The sequence below is a fragment of the Lycium barbarum genome, chromosome 7, assembly GCF_019175385.1.
Source record: "Lycium barbarum isolate Lr01 chromosome 7, ASM1917538v2, whole genome shotgun sequence".
NCBI classification, from domain to species: Eukaryota; Viridiplantae; Streptophyta; class Magnoliopsida; order Solanales; family Solanaceae; genus Lycium; species Lycium barbarum.
Genome location: NC_083343.1, coordinates 13,292,125 through 13,307,849, shown reverse-complemented (window position 1 = coordinate 13,307,849; position 15,725 = coordinate 13,292,125).

Genomic DNA, 15,725 nt, shown 5'->3' with positions numbered 1-15,725 from the left:
CCGGAGATATTGATAGTAGAAAATCTACTTCAGGATATATCTACACTTTTGCAAGGGGAGCTGTTTCTTGGCAATCAAGATTGCAGAAGTGTGTCGCTTTATCTACAACAGAAGCAGAATACATTGCTGCCGCTGAAGATGGTAAAGAAATGTTCTGGCTAAAGCGCTATCTCCAAGAACTTGGGATCCAGCAGAAAGAGTACAAGATACATTATGACAGTCAGAGTGCTCTAGACTTGAGCAAGAACTCCATGTACCATTCCCGTACAAAACATATTGATGTTCGGTATCACTAGATACGCGAGACGATTGATCAACAACTGTTGAGACTAGTGAAGATCAACACAAAGGAGAATCCATCAGACATGCAGACCAAGGTGGTACCGAGAGACAAGTTCGAATTGTGCAAAGAACTTGTCGACATACACTCAAACTAAAAAGCCAGTGTACCCTCCTTCAGGTGTATGGGACTGGAGGGGGAGATTTGTTGGGTCTATCCCATAATTTGAGGAAGGAAACATCTCCCTCATTTTAAGGAAGAAAACATTTCCCCTGTTTGAAGAAGAAAACATATTACTTGTTTTAAGGAAGAAAATATCTTCCTTGTATTTGGCAAATTGTCAAGTGCTTGCTTGAGTCACAAATGACATCAATAGGTTCATTTCATCCCTATAAATAGGGAAGCCTTCCATCATTTGTTGACACACCGAAATCTCAGACAATACATCTGAGTGAGAGCAAAGTGAGGTATTCCATAGACTGTAAGAAAAGAGTCTGTGAAGAAAAAATAGAGTGTGAGTGAGATTGTAGTGAGGTGAGAAAAATCAAAAGAGTGTTCTTCTTTTGAGGGTGAGTGGTCTTAGGAGTATTTGTACTCGTTACTGCACGGTGTAAAATTCCTTGCTATAGTGATATCAGCTGCTCCTCTTGATCGTGGTTTTTCCCTTATTCAGAAGGGTTTCCACGTAAAATCTTGGTGTCATTATTGCTGCATTTTATTCTTGCTGATTTAACCATAAGTTAGTGTTCCGCGTTTATCACTAATACCGGAAATATTATTCTTGCGGTCTATTTTTATTCCCAACAAGTTTTACTATTTCAATTGAATTATTGATTTCAATTTTATTTATCACTACGTATTGCATATTCTATCTATCATAATGAGTTCTCGAAAGGATACTAGGTCTATGAAATCAGGTTCGCCCGACGGATAATGCTCATTAGGTGCCAATCACATCCAGGGATAGTTTGGTTTGTGACGGAACCAAATATTGTCACCTTTATGTCTTGTAAAAGGTTGCTCTTTCAAGATTTCAAATGCCATATTTTGGTTATGGTCATTGGTTATACACTCAAGCTTTAGTACCACCACAGAAAACTAGCTTTCTTTATAGGGGAGTGGCTATCTCTAATTGAGTTGACAAGAGTGGAAGCTGAACCGCTCTACTAACTTGAAGATTCCACCTAATTGGCATGGATTTGACTGATAAGGTTGAATTTTAGAATATGAAGGTTTATTGTAACAGAATTATATCTTTGTGGGGACAAAAATGGATGGGTCCTATGATTTTGAAGGACACTTTCCCAAATTAAAAGAGTGCTACTGCTGCACATGCCACCAATGTTGGTTTGCGCGAATCATACGGGAATTATTTCATAATGGATGGACCAGATGATTTAACCTACATACATCGTAGGTGTCATGAATCTTTTACATCATTAGTTATTCTATAGGAGGAATTCAGAATTTAAATTTTAAAATGTTAAACATTTAGATACTATCACTGAACTCATTTTGCTCATATATTATTGGTTAAAAAGTTAATACTTTTGAAATTTTATTAGTTTTTCACACACACAGAGTACAATTGAACCTGTTAATTCCTTGCTACATCCACCATTGACATTTACGAGTGATAGTTGGTTATTTGTTTTATTTTCTAAATTACCAATATAGGTTTAGTGGCTGATATAGAGAACAACCTACGAGTTCACGAGACGCAATAGCTTTTGCCAGATCCCGCATATCTATCAAAAAATTCACTAAACATTTACAGATATTTGACTATGAAACCAGCTACTATTGTATATCAATTGAGATCGCTATAAAAACTCGTAATTCTGGAAACCTCTATATAAGTTAACTTTAGACGATTACTGTTGTGTAAATTTTTTATCTAATGACATAAAAATATATTACACTATTAGCTTAGAGTCAAAATGATAACTCTTTTGTCCTATTTGGAGTTCTCTAGCTAAGTTTTTTCTTTTATCTGAGAATGTCAAGTTGGTCCTCCTCATAAAGTAAAATAGGATAAGTTACAGCTATATCCACCCCCCAGATACAAGTTAGGCTCATTACGGGCTCTTATTGTAGACTATAGTATTGAATCCTGATTGTCATAAAAATTACTAACACGTAAAAAATTAAGTAGTCCAACCGGCTCTCCCAAAAGTTAGGTCACATCTCGGTCTCAAAAATTGAAGGTCACATGTGCTTAATCATATTAGAGAATGCCGCTAAAAACAAGCAAAATACTCTAAAAATCTAATAAGATAGAGGAAAGTGAAATTTTGTGTGCAAAAATAGGTGAAATCCGAACCAATAGCGGAAGATTTCCTATTATGGAGGATCAAAAACATTGTAGTGCTCTTTCTTTCAACTTAAACTGACGGATTTGGAAATTGTCCTAAAGGTCTGATGATCAGGTTTAAGTTGTGTACTTAAGTGTTGGTATCATTTTGTAATAATGTAGCCAGTTAATGAATCGTATTGTAAAATAAATCAAGAAGCGTGACAGGTGGTATCATGCACAGGGGCGGACCCACATAGAAAATTGTGGTGCTCGAGCACCCATTAAACCCGTCTCGGAATGTATATATTTTTATATAAAACTGTGAAAAATAGATATATTAAATTGGTAAGCACCCATTGCACAAATGTTCTTATGGGTGCTCTGGTGTGAATGTGGAATGTCAAATTCCATGTTTGCGTGATGTTAAGGGTTCGATCCTCCACAAAGGTTATTTTTGGATACTCTTCTAGTTCTTATTTCTTAGTCTCATTGCTTTGTTTCTTAATTTTTTTTAATGCATATTCTTCTTTTTTATTTTTACCAATTGACTTTTTCTTTCACTACTTACTTTTTTTTTTCTTTTTTTCCCTTTCTAATTTGTCAAACTTCATCACGGCAAAAGGCGTAAAAAGAAAAAGAAGAAGAGAAAAATTATCACTTCCTAACCTGAATAGAGTAGTTTTTCTTTATGCTGATTTTTCTTTTTGGACGACCGTCATTTATCGTTAAAGGCAAGCACCCAGGACCTTGAAATCCTGGATCCGCCACTGATCATGCAAGATTGCAAGTGGAAGCATATAATAAAAGTCATAATTGTTGAAAATTCATGAGCTAAGATATTTCCAAAAAGTCGTAATTGTTGAAATGTTATCTGCAAGGACAATTAAGCTATAGCGTAAATAAGGGCTTTTGCTTTTATAAAAAGCAGAGGAATTGGCGGTGATCATAACTCGAATCAACATATTGTTTAGGGTCTTATGCTGATTTTAACCCCAAAGAATTTGAATTGTATGTGCCCATAGTGTAAATAATTTTTTTTATAGAAGATTGCTTCCTATTTTTAAGAATACTAATTAATGTTTGTATAGAAAATTACTTAGAATTAATCTTTAAGTAATTTGATGACGTAAATTCTTTTTACAGCGCCAGTGCATAGAATTTATACTCACCCTCAAAACACAAATGAATTGACTGCCATTTTGCTTTTAGTGCGACTTAGAATTTGGAGAATACATGAACCATATGGTTCCAACAAGTTTGCTTCAATTATAGGAGCTAAGAGCTAGAATATAACATTGTCTCAAAACGTGTCATTTCATACACTTTGCTTCAATAATTATGTATATCTTTTTCGTTTTTCTTGTTTTGAATCATTCATTCTGCTCTACTTTGGCACTGCTCCAACATGCATTATTATGCATTGATAATCACCTCTAGAATTTATTGGGAATAGCCTTCGATATCATGGTCTATGACGCTTTTTCTATTTGAAGATCTATATACGTGTCGGTCATTCCTTTTTTCAATATATGGGGTAGGGATTTCACTAAGTTTGATTCTTAGGAAATGTCGAATCAAACTATTTGCTCTTATTCCAATTAAGGAAGAACAGGCTTCTTTTCAAAAAGAACTTTTCTTTGTCTTGGTTCCAATTCAATACTAAATTAATTAAGTCCGAACTAATTGAATACTTGTGCCAGAAATTCCTCGAACGGTTTGCTATTTAAAAGATTATTTATACAATCAGATCATTTAATAATTAATTATGAAAAAATCTCTATGAAAATTATTGATTAATAATACGGAAAAGGGCCAAATATACCCCTGTACTATGAGAAAAGGGCTAAATATACCCTCGTTATACTTTAGGTCCAAATATACCCCTGTCGCTATATTTTGAGGTCAAATATACCCCTCATCCGTTAAAGTTGTCCAATGTGAACATTCGATCTTACGTGGCTGGCACAAATTGGATGAAATGAATGTCACGCAGCATGCCACCTCAAAACCCCTAAATCATTTTACCCCTCCCCTCTATTTGTTCTTCCGCCACTAAAATTTCTTTCCCCTTTACTACCATTGTCACCATCATCGCCACCGCCACCGTCACCATCTCTATATCTGATGGGGGTTTGCACATGATCAGGGTCTATTTGTCCATTTTTGTTTTCTCTTCTAAAAAAACTCCCATATAATCATTCTATATCCCTCTTCTGTTTATGTCATCGGAAAACGATGTCGACAGTCGGAAAAACTTTAATAGGTATTAAACAATTGAACTTGGACCTTCCATTAAAATATAAATTCTCCCCATGAGCATCTCTCCAATTTAATTCAATTGCTAAAAGCAGCCGCCAATCCCTTCTTCCTTTATTCATTTTGATATGGGTTTCTAGTTTAAGAATAAATACTTTTTAAAATTTGTATTGACATGCCTGGTTGCATGTGAAGTAAGTTTTTGATTTTCGTTGAGTTTTTAAAGGTTGAAATTCAATGTTACTTTGTTGCGTGTTGTCTTTCTGTAGGAATATATATGAAGCCATTGGTAGGAGAATATAGATAACGGAACAAATGGAGAGTTGGTTGTCATTGCGGTGATGGTGGTGGAGGGGAAGAAAATTTTAGTGGTGGAAGAACCGGAGGAGTTAAATGGGTTAGGGGTTTTGAGGTGGCATGCCACGTGACATCCATCTCATCGAATGTGTGGCAGTCACGCAGGATCGGATGTCCACCTTGGACAACATTAACAGATGACGGGTATATTTGACCCCAAAATTTAACGGCAGGGGTATATTAGGCCCAAATTATAATGGCAGGAATATATTTGTCCCCAAAGTATAACGAGGGGTATATTTGATCCTTTTTATTGAATTGGGATGATTAAGATGTGTGATTGATAGAGTTGACAGAGAATTGAGAATTTTCTGGTTTCATTTTTTATTCAACTGAAGAAGAAATGAGGGAAATCCTCTACATATACTTCTTGCCTAACTAACTCAACAAACTAACTAACTACTTATTAATGTGGGACCCATAATAACTAACTAACAAACAACTAATGGATGCCAATAAACGTGATCACTTCCAATACTGCCCCTCAAGTTGGAGGGTGCATAATATCCAACACTCCTAACTTGCTCATCAAATATGAGTGTTGTTGCCTGCTTAGCCCCTTTGTCATTAGGTCTGCTTGTTGGTCATCTGTTCTCACAAACTCAGTCTTGATTGTTCCTTCCTTTATTTTGTCTCTTATGAAGTGACAATCAATCTCTATGTGTTTAGTACGCTCATGATATACTGGATTTGCTGCTAACTGGATTGTTGCCTTACTATCACTCCAAATTGTCACTGGTTGATGTACTTGTACTCCTAGATCTTTGAACAACCCCAGCAACCAAGTGACCTCTGCTACAACCGCTGCCATGCTCCTATACTCAGCCTCAGCTGAGCTTTTGGACACCGTTTGTTGTTTCTTTGATTTCCAGGAGATTAATGACTCACCAAACTTCACTGCATAACCTGTGATGGACCTTCTTGTGTTTAGGCATGCTGCCCAATCTGAGTCACACCAGCATGTCAACTCTTGTGTATGTTGTGATCTAAATATAAGGCCCTGTCCTGGTGCATTTTTGAGGTACTTGACCACTCTAATAGCTGCCTCCCAATGTGACATTTTTGGTTCTTGCATAAACTGGCTCAATGTCTGAACTGCAAAGCTAATATCTGGTCTTGTAATGGTGACATATAGGAGTTTTCCTATTAACCTTTGATACCTTGAAGCATCTTCCAGGACTTCATCACCCTTGACCTCAGCAATTCTGTCATACTCCACAGTTGTTAGCTTGTTTCCAACCTCTAGTGGTGTGGCAGCTGGTCTTGTGCCTGCTAGGCCTATTTCTGATATAAGCTCCAGTATGTATTTCCTTTGATTAAGGATAATACCGGGTTGTGATCTCAAAACTTCTATTCCAAGGAAGTATTTAAGTTCCCCCAGGTCCTTGACTCTAAAGTCATGATGCAAAATTCTCTTGGCCTCTTCTATAAGAGCAATGCTATTCCCAGTGATGAGCAAGTCATCTACATACACTAGGATTATCACAATATTGACACCTGACTTCTTTGTAAAGAGTGTGTTATATCCCATATTTTCGCATATTCGGAAATTTTGAAATAATTGTGACTTGTAGAGGTAAGACAATATTTTGACTCTAGCCAATATGTATATGTTGCTCCTGAAAAATATTGATGCGGAAATATCAAGGAAGGCTAAGGGAAAAATTGGGATTTCGAAAATTAGTTTCGGGAATTACGAAATATAAACCAAAAGAAATTGGGCTAAAAAAAATGGAAACAAAGGCCCAACAATAGGGGGGTGGCCGGCCATACACTCCATGGCCCAAGCCCATGAATTTAATTAATTCATGTGGTAAATAAATAAAGGCCACATGACTATTAGAAGATTCAAGAGAATTAGAGAAAGAGAAAAACAAAAGAAGAAGAGCAAGAAAATAAAGGGCCATTCGGCCAAGCCTTGCAATTTTTTCCCCTTGAAGTTTTGTTCCAAAAATTATTTTCTTGTGATATTCCTACTAATTCAAGGACCCTCTACAACGTGGTATAATTGTTTTGGAAGATAAGTCATCCGTTTCATCGTTTCCGCACTTTGGTTAAGTGAAGAAGTTGAAGAGAAAAGGTAAGAATTTTATGTTTTTATTATGTTATGGAAGATATATACATGTTGTAGTATGTGGAAGTGAGTGAAAAGTATGAAATTTGTGTGTTATGGGTGAATATGTGTGTGGCCGTGTAGTGTAGGGTGAAGGGGGGATGAAGAAACATTATTTAGTATGTTAATTGTGTTGATTTTAGCTTTGTGAAGTAAATGGAAGAATAATGGCTTAAGTTAGCATGAAACATTTGTTGTTGAGTTGTTGTCGGAAAGTATGCGATTTTATTATAAATTATGTAATTGAGAAAATGAAGTTGTAAGGTGCAAATGGTGATTGTTGTAAGTGAAATTGGAAGATAAAAATGTGTTGTGAATATTTATGTTGAAAATTGGAGGTTTTTGGTGGATTATGGTTTGGTGGAACTTTTGCATATTTTGTAGAATAATGTGAAATGTTTTCGAATTATATTTGAATGGTCTTAAATTATTGAATAAATATGAAAGCGTTGACATTAGTTTGAAAGTGTGAAGTTGGAGTAGAAGTTGTTGCATTATGTGTAAAGAAGGGTTATTTATGTTGGAATGTGTTTTGTAGTTATTGTGAAGGTTGTTGGTATTGCTGTTGGTATTGTTGTTGTATTTCTGGCCGAGTTAAATTCTCGGGGATGGCGCATTTACAGGGGAAATGCTGCCCAAATTTCTGTAGACAAATTGTCAAGTGTTACCTTAAGATTCAACTTCTAAAGGCTTTAATTAATGGTTGGTAAATGTGACCATTTGTAGATTTTGGAGAGTTTGGGATTTGAATTTGGAATAGCGTAAGAAGCGGAAAAGGTATGTAAAGTTTTACCCTTCCTTCTTTTGGCATGTCTTAGACCTAATAGGTTTGGATACGAGCCTCGGGGATGATTCTATTCCTAAAAATCTGAGTTTGAATTTGTCCCTTTTCCATTCAATAGAATTGAACTAAGTTCTTCATAACTTGTTGAAACAAGTGTCTAAGCATCTATGACTTGCCAGATGGAACCGAATTACACTAAAACTATCATAAGTGACTCTATAAAGTTTAATGTACGTGATTTGTGTACGCCACCTCTGTTGACCCGAGGTGGGCCCACTATTCCCGACTCCTCTCCTATTGTTCGGTTTGACTCATTTCCGTACGATAAGTAAAGGAAACTTTTGGTTATTGTTCCAACCACAAAAAAAAACAAAATAATAAATAGTTGTTTAAACTACTCCGAGTTTGTTATGATTCGCATGCCTTCTCTAACACAAGTATTCCGCTACGAGTAGTCTGACATAAGCAGTTTGACGTAAATGTTCCGACATAAGCATTCTGATACAAGTATTCCGATATAAGTATTCTGACAAAAGTATGCTATGTGAGAAATCCGTTACGAATATTCTGATAATACGTTCGATCATTTCATTGAGTCTTGATTTATGTGCATTTAGTTTCTCACTACTCTGCTCGTGCATATGCGATGACTTTCTTCGCCGAGTCCCGGGCCGGTTTATATCGTGCGCGCGGTTCCCGAGCTCCTCACTTGAGGGTCGGGCACCGTATATGAATTCCGAAGTTAGATGTGTTATAGAGTTAGATGTGTTCTGGTTCGCTGAACCACATATGATCTGTTATTATGATATGATGTTATGATTTGTGTGTTGGAGATTTCGGAGCAATATTTCTGGAGTTAGTTGTGTGTGGCGCCGAGGGTAGGGCGGCGCCACGTTTTCCCCGGGTCCTGCAAAGGATCGGATACCGTTCTTGGCATGCATGGTCTATGGTTCCAGTAAGTTGTTTGGTTACTTTACATTTTGTGCTTACTTTCTGTACATGTATTATGTACTTCATTTCTGTTTATGATTTTATTCACAGTATTATTTGCTTTACATACTCAGTACATATTCCGTACTGACCCCCTGTTCTTCGGGGGCTGCGTTACATGCCCGCAGGTACAGACGATTGTTTTGGTGATCCGCCAGCGTAGGACATCTCTCCAGCAGTTAAAGTGCTCCTTTGTTCGGAGCCATATTTTGGGTACATATTCTACCGTGTACATATGTTTATCTATTCAGGGGTACGGAGGGGCCCTGTCCCGTCATATGATTTTTTTATGTTTGTTAGAGGCCTGTAGACATACTTGTGGGTCATGGGTCATGTTTGTTTGGTTTGGTCTGAAATATGTGCCTTAAGCGGCCCCGTTTGCTATGATGGCCTAAGTGGCTTATATGTTTGCATATGTTTATATGTTCAGGCGATGTACATTCTGCCTGCCTACGGGTTTTGATATGATATGTTTGATATGTTTGATATACGTGGCCGCTTAAGACGATGTTTGTCCTCTATACCTATATGAATTAACGTATGCTAAAATATGACTGTTTTGGATATGTCGATCCGGTAAGCGAGTGTGTATATGAGTGTCTAGTTAGGACACTAGTCATGGCCCACGGGTTTGGGTCGTGACAGAAGTGGTATCAGAGCGGTTTGTCCTCGGAATGTCTGCAGGCCGTGTCTAGTAGAGTCTTGTTTATCGGTGTTTGGTGCACCACATCTATAAACAGGAGGCTACAGGACATCTAGGATGTTACCCTTCTTTGGATCTTAGATCGTGCGATAGAATTGTATTATTAGGATGATTCCTTCCTAACGATTTGTTATGTTTTCAGTGATGCCCCCAAGGAAAGCAACAGCTGCCCAGAAGGGCAAAGCGGTGGTAGAGGTAGGAGAGACCAGCCGGGCCCAGAGAGTTACCAGGGCCCGTACCCAGCCTGTACTTGAGGATGTACCCCCGTCAGCCGGTTCTGTTACACCGCCGTTACCAGAGGAGATTGGAGCAGCAGCGGCTGCTGATCAGATGATGGCTCTACCGCTAGCTCCCGGGGTTTCAGTACCCGAGCCTCCAGCTCCACAGCCAGGGGCAGAGGATAGGGCTATGCGAGATGCGGTCCGGTTGTTGACTAGACTGATAGCGAAGCAGGTTCATAGGCACGGATTTGGGGGTGATCGTGCAGACAGACATGATAGTTCCAGGGCCTGTGAGTTCTTGACATGTAATCCTCCAGAGTTCTTCGGGACAAAACCCGAAGAGGATCCCCAGGAGTTTATCAGAAAGATGGAGCGCACGTTACGGTTGATTAACGCTTCGCCGACTGAGTCCTTCGAGTTGGCTTCGTATCGGTTCTATGAGGTAGCTGCTAACTGGTATGAGTCCTGGGAGTTATCCAGGGGTGACGACGCTCCCCCAGCAGTGTGGGCCGAGTTTACTAAGGCCTTTCTTGATCATTTTCTACCTCCAGAGCTGCGGAGAGCTAGGGTTGACCGATTCTTGCACCTGAGACAGACCGGTAGGAGTGTTCGAGAGTATAGCCTAGAGTTCGACTCACTGGCTAGGTATGCACCCGCTATAGTAGCTGATATGGCCGACAGGGTGCACCGGTATGTGATGGGGCTAGATCCTTATTTGATTGATAGCTGCCTGGCGATGGCTTCCCAGCCAGGGATGCATATTGCCCGGGTGCAGGCATACGCCAGGGCATGGAGGACCGACGTAGGGAACGTCGGCTTGAAAGGGGTCATGACAGGAGCCAGCCTAAAAGAGCCAGATCGGCTGGGTATTCTGGGAAGTTTCGGAGTGGGTCGTCTCAGCAGCAGGGTAGCAGGTATTCTTCCCAGCCAGCACAGAGCACACCTCCACAGTTCTCGGGCCAGAGCTCCAGAGTTTCAGGCGAGCAGAGGTCCCGGTCAGTCGAGGCCACCCGTGCCTCCGTGTTCCCACTGTGGGAAGCCCCACCCGGGGGAATGTTATCGGGCTACAGGTGCATGCTATTCTTGCGGCCGTCAAGGCCATATCATGAGAGATTGCCCGTTGTTGAGTAGTTCTGGTGGTGCAGTCCATCCCGCGGGGTCGGTTGCCAGTTCATCCTCACCTGCAGTTATGCGCCCTACGGGGCTGGGCACGCTGGCACCAGCAGGCCGTGGTAGAGGCCGCGGAGGGGGTTCCAGTTCTAGCGGTCCTTCGCACCGCAACTATGCTTTGACTAGTCGACAGGACCCAGAGGCGCCATCAGACACGGACGCAGGTATATTATTGACCTTTTTCGAAATATATATGCATTGACAAGTCTAGACCCTATTTTGTGGTATATTTTCCCCTCCTAGTTACTAATAGAATCTGGATAAAGCCCGAAGAGATAGGATCGTTAGAAGTAACTATTCATACGAATAAAAATAAAATGAATGTTAAGAATTTAAAAGACTAACCCAGTAATTACATAAGTTCAAAAAATAAAAGATCCTCTCTGGATCGAAGTGGGCCCCGCTACGAAAACTTTCTGAAAATTGTTAAGACCCTGACGTACCCTAGATTATGTGGAGAAGGTCGTGTGGGGCAGTCGACGCAATCAATCAGCATTAACGCATCAAAATGTGTGAAAGTTATGAAGTTAAGCGTGCTAGGGCCAGAGTAATCTTGAGATGGGTGACCCCCTGGGAAGTGAACCCAATTTTCATAAATGTTGATATGAAAGAAAGATGGGAACTCTGGGATAACCTAAAGAAAAATAGAACGTACCAGATGATTAAAAACCTTAAATAGGTTGGGTAGCCTAAGGCAGACTCAGTCGGCGAAAAAAAAGAAGGAAGTGCGACATAGTTTGGAAATCAGAATAAGTTTGAATAGTGCTCGAGGATATATTGTAAGCGAAATGGTAGTAAGTGTGTGTGTATACGGATGACTTCCGAGTCATGACTATATCGATTAACAGGTGGAGCCCAGCAGTCAGTGTTGCGGTGTATGAAGAACATTGACTGAATGAAACCAAAAAGACAAAGCAGAAGGTATGGTGTAAATGTTACAAGTAGACGGATACTAGTTCCACCGCTGGGTAAAGCTGGAAAGTTCTAGTATAATGATGCTTGGGATTAAAAAGTAAGTGAGTATGAAAAGGGAGATAGCAATCGTAACGTTTGGAAAATTCTGAAGGAAAGGACAGAGACCTCCCCGAAGTATGAAGAAACCCCATGAGGTTAGTTGAACATTCGAGGACGAATGTTCTAAAGGGGGGGAGGATGTTATATCCCTTATTTTCGCATATTCGGAAATTTTGAAATAATTGTGACTTGTAGAGGTAAGGCAATATTTTGACTCTAGCCAATATGTATATGTTGCTCCTGAAAAATATTGATGCGGAAATATCAAGGAAGGCTAAGGGCAAAATTGGGATTTCGGAAATTAGTTTCGGGAATTACGAAATATAAACCAAAAGAAATTGGGCTAAAAAAATGGAAACAAAGGCCCAACAATAGGGGGGTGGCCGGCCATACACTCCATGGCCCAAGCCCATGAATTTAATTAATTCATGTGGTAAATAAATAAAGGCCACATGACTATTAGAAGATTCAAGAGAAGTAGAGAAAGAGAAAAACAAAAGAAGAAGAGCAAGAAAATAAAGGGCCATTCGGCCAAGCCTTGCAATTTTTTCCCCTTGAAGTTTTGTTCCAAAAATTATTTTCTTGTGATATTTCTACTAATTCAAGGACCCTCTACAACGTGGTATAATTGTTTCGGAAGATAAGTCATCTGTTTCATCGTTTCCGCACTTTGGTTAAGTGAAGAAGTTGAAGAGAAAAGGTAAGAATTTTATGTTTTTATTATGTTATGGAAGATATATACATGTTGTAGTATGTGGAAGTGAGTGAAAAGTATGAAATTTGTGTGTTATAGGTGAATATGTGGCCGTGTAGTGTAGGGTGAAGGGGGGATGAACAAATATTATTTAGTATGTTAATTGTGTTGATTTTAGCTTTGTGAAGTAAATGGAAGAATAATGGCTTAAGTTAGCATGAAAAATTTGTTGTTGAGTTGTTGTCGGAAAGTATGCGATTTTATTATAAATTATGTAATTGAGAAAATGAAGTTGTAAGGTGCAAATGGTGATTGTTGTAAGTGAAATTGGAAGATAAAAATGTGTTGTGAATATTTATGTTGAAAATTGGAGGTTTTGGGTGGATTATGGTTTGGTGGAACTTTTGCATATTTTGTAGAATAATGTGAAATGTTTTCGAATTATATTTGAATGGTCTTGAATTAGTGAATAAATATGAAAGCGTTGACATTAGTTTGAAAGTGTGAAGTTGGAGTAGAAGTTGTTGCATTATGTGTAAAGAAGGGTTATTTATGTTGGAATGTGTTTTGTAGTTATTGTGAAGGTTGTTGGTATTGCTGTTGGTATTGTTGTTGTATTTCTGGCCGAGTTAAATTCTCGGGGATGGCGCATTTACAGGGGAAATGCTGCCCAAATTTCTGTAGACAAATTGTCAAGTGTTACCTTAAGATTCAACTTCTAAAGGCTTTAATTAATGTTTGGTAAATGTGACCATTTGTAGATTTTGGAGAGTTTGGGATTTGAATTTGGAATAGCGTAAGAAGCGGAAAAGGTATGTAAAGCTTTACCCTTCCTTCTTTTGGCATGTCTTAGACCTAATAGGTTTGGATACGAGCCTCGGGGATGATTCTATTCCTAGAAATCTGAGTTTGAATTTGTCCCTTTTCCATTCAATAGAATTGAACTAAGTTCTTCATAACTTGTTGAAACAAGTGTCTAAGCATCTATGACTTGCCAGATGGAACCGAATTACACTAAAACTATCATAAGTGACTCTATAAAGTTTAATGTACGTGATTTGTGTACGCCACCTCTGTTGACCCGAGGTGGGCCCACTATTCCCGACTCCTCTCCTGTTTTTCGGTTTGACTCATTTCCGTACGATAAGTAAAGGAAACTTTTGGTTATCGTTCCAACCACAAACAAAACAAAATAATAAATAGTTGTTTAAACTACTCCGAGTTTGTTATGATTCGCATGCCTTCTCTAACACAGGTATTCCGCTACGAGTAGTCTGACATAAGCAGTTTGACGTAAATGTTCCGACATAAGCATTCTGATACAAGTATTCCGATATAAGTATTCTGACAAAAGTGTGCTATGTGAGAAATCCGTTACGAATATTCTGATAATACGTTCGATCATTTCATTGAGTCTTGATCTATGTGCATTTAGTTTCTCACTACTCTGCTCGTGCATATGCGATGACTTTCTTCGCCGAGTCCCGGGCCGGTTTATATCGTGCGCGCGGTTCCCGAGCTCCTCACTTGAGGGTCGGGCACCGTATATGAATTCCGAAGTTAGATGTGTTATGGAGTTAGATGTGTTCTGGTTCGCTGAACCATATATGATCTGTTATTATGATATGATGTTATGATTTGTGTGTTGGAGATTTCGGAGCAATATTTCTGGAGTTAGTTGTGTGTGGCGCCGAGGGCAGGGCGGCGCCACGTTTTCCCCGGGTCCTGCAAAGGACCGGATACCGTTCTTGGCATGCATGGTCTATGGTTCCAGTAAGTTGTTTGGTTACTTTACATTTTGTGCTTACTTTCTGTACATGTATTATGTACTTCATTTCTGTTTATGATTTTATTCACAGTATTATTTGCTTTACATACTCAGTACATATTCCGTACTGACCCCCTGTTCTTCGGGGGCTGCGTTACATGCCCGCAGGTACAGACGATCGTTTTGGTGATCCGCCAGCGTAGGACATCTCTCCAGCAGTTAAAGCGCTCCTTTGTTCGGAGCCATATTTTGGGTACATATTCTACCGTGTACATATGTTTATCTATTCAGGGGTACGGCGGGGCCCTGTCCCATCATATGATTTTTTTATATTTGTTAGAGGCCTGTAGACATACTTTTGGGTCATGGGTCATGTTTGTTTGGTTTGGTCTGAAATATGTGCCTTAAGCGGCCCCGTTTGCTATGATGGCCTAAGTGGCCTATATGTTTGCATATGTTTATATGTTCAGGCAATGTACATTCTGCCTGCCTACGGGTTTTGATATGATGTGTTTGATATACGTGGCCGCTTAAGACGACGTTTGTCCTCTGTACCTATATGAATTAACGTATGCTAAAATTTGAATGTTTTGGATATGTCGATCCGGTAAGCGAGTGTGTATATGAGTGTCCAGTTAGGACACTAGTCATGGCCCACGGGGTTGGGTTGTGACAGAGTAAGTAATCATGTGGACTTTGTGTGAACCCTGCAGCTACCAAGGCATCAGTCAACTTAATGTTCCATTGCCTTGATGCCTGCTTCAAACCATATAAGGATTTTAGCAGTTTGCATACTTTAGTCTCCCCCTGTCTCTTGAATCCCTCTGGTAACTCCATATATACTTCTTCATAAAGGTCTTTTTGTAAGAATGCATTGTATACATCCATTTGATGAAGATTCCAACCCTTTGATGCTGCTAGTGCAATCACAGATCTCACAGTGATCATTTTGGCCACTGGAGAGAAGGTCTCATGATAGTCAAGGCCTTCCTTTTGACTATACCCCTTTGCCACTAGTCTTGCCTTGAATCTTTCAACATCTCCATTTGCTTTATACTTGATCTTATACACGTATTTGG